Raw genomic sequence first — 2,500 nt, forward strand, 5'->3', positions numbered from 1 at the left:
TACCTCACCACCCGTCGATCGCAAGCTATGATAGTAACCTAACGGTCCGTATCATAATCTCACGTTGGAGACGAGCACCCTGACAAAAACCACCGCGCGTGAACCGCAATGACCTCTATATCTACATACTGAGGTCCCGCAGCCCACCCGCGACATGTTGGTTGTCGGGGTGAGCAAGGTGTTCACTGCATCACAGGTGCCCTTACTGCACTCGTTGGTTTTGTTCAAGACGCCACCACCGCTGCAGTTTCGACATGATCTGTTGAGATGCTGTGTTCACCGCATTCCATATAGCTTCTTCCCGGCACATCCTCTCGACGAGGTTGTCCGGGGTTGTATCCATACCACTAATAAGCAGCATGGTATTGCGTTCTACCTCGAATCGCGGGCATGCGAACATCACATGCTCTGCCGATTCTACCTCACCTACACATTCAGGACACTCCGCAGAATCTGCGAAGCCAAACCTGTGTAGGAATTTCTTAAAGCAGCCATGTTCAGACAACACCTGTGTTAGGTGGAAGTTGACTTGACCATGCTTCCTATCAACCCAGTTGGACACATCTGGAATCAGTCTGTGGGTCCAACGACCTTTGACTGCGGTGTCCCATGCTCTTTGCCATTTGAGCAACGAAGCTGCTCTCTTGACACGTCGCACTTGCACCGAGTCCCTTTCGTTGTAGCACTCCACATCCTCCTCTAGGAGTGTGTCAATCGGCATCATTCCAGCTATAACGCACACCGCCTCATATGATATGGTGCGATATGCGCTCGCGACACGTAAGCACATCAGCCGGTGTACTCTGATCAATTTCTTTACATTGTACTCGGCTTTTAGTGCTACGGCCCATGCCGGCACGCCATAACGGATGATAGACAATGCTACGCCAGCTATCAGCCTACGCACTTGACTATGCACCGCCGATCTGTTGGACATCATTCGTGATAAAGATTTTATCGCCAATGAAGCCCGCTGACATGCATAATCGACGTGGCTCGTAAAATTGAGCTTATCATCGATCATCACGCCCAGATGCTTGAGAGACCTCACGGAGTTAACTGTGCAGGTCCCTACTCTTATCCTAGCCTGTTGCAACCCATGACGGTTATGCACTACCACGACTTCCGTCTTTTGGTGTGCAAGGGATAACCGTCTCGAGTTGAGCCATTCCTCCACTCTGCCAATCGCGTATGAAGCCTTCAGTTCGACTTCGTCGAGAGTGTCACCTGCTACTTCTAGCATTACGTCATCCGCGAAGCCTTCTATCTTTACTCCGGCCGGGAGACTTAAGCGCAATACTCCGTCGTACATAATATTCCACAGAACCGGTCCGAGGATCGATCCCTGTGGAACACCCGCGGACACTACGATCGACTTTTGACCGGCATCAGTGTTGTATAACAGCACCCTATTCTGAAAATAGCTTTTCAGTATCCTGCACAGGTAATCCGGAACTCTCAATCGGTGCAGGGAGTCAGCAATTGCTGCCCAGCTAGCATTGTTGAACGCGTTTTTTACATCGAGTGTAATCAACGCGCAGTACCTAATACCTCTTCTGTTTAGACCTCTCGCTATCTTGGCCGTATCCGTTACCGCTCGAATTGCTTCGATGGTAGAACGGCCCTTACGGAAGCCATACTGGTTGCTAGATAAGCCACCAGCACACTCTGTATAGGCCGACAATCTATTCAGAATGACCCTCTCTAGCAGCTTTCCAGCTGTGTCGAGTAGGCAAATTGGTCTGTATGCCGAAGGATCCCCGGCTGTTTGCCAGGCTTCGGTAATAGCACCAATTTCTGCCGTTTCCATCGATCTGGGAAGTTTCCTTCGTCCATGCATCTCTGGAGGCAGCTCCTGAACATATCTGGATTGGCAAGAATGGCGTGTTTAAGGGCCAGGTTTGGAATACCATCCGGGCCTGGCGCCTTATTGAGCTTAAGTTTTCTTGCGGCTACGATAAGCTCCTCGTTAGTCACTAGCGGTACCACGTCGACTGACTCGTACGGTGTAGCGGGCCAGTCCGATGGTTCATGTGTCGGAAACAGTCCCTCTACTATACTGGCTAACAGCTCTGGGGATCTTTCAGGAGGTGTGCTCTTGGTCCTAGACATCACTATCCTGTATGCATCGCCCCACGGGGTGTCATTCGCCATCCTGCACAGCTGTTCGAAGCAGGCTCGCTTGCTACATTTAATCTCGTAGTTCAGGGCTCTGCTCGCTGTCCGGAATACCCCTCGTCTATCGAGTCGCTCAGCGTCTGTTCTAGCACGTCGCAACCTTCTTTTAGCTTTAAGACAGGTTCTACGAAGATCTGCAATCGTGTCAGACCACCAGTACACTGGTTGTCGATTTCCTGGGGCCTGGGTCTTCCTTGGCATCGCCACGTCGCAAGCACGTGTAAGTACTTCCGTCAGGTCGTTACCGCTTAGTCCTGTAGTCCTACTCTCCCAGCGCAGTGCCTCCACCAACAGCTCTTGATTGAACTGTGACGTGCGCCAT

This window comes from Armigeres subalbatus, chromosome 3 (assembly GCF_024139115.2).
Source record: "Armigeres subalbatus isolate Guangzhou_Male chromosome 3, GZ_Asu_2, whole genome shotgun sequence".
Taxonomy (NCBI): domain Eukaryota; kingdom Metazoa; phylum Arthropoda; class Insecta; order Diptera; family Culicidae; genus Armigeres; species Armigeres subalbatus.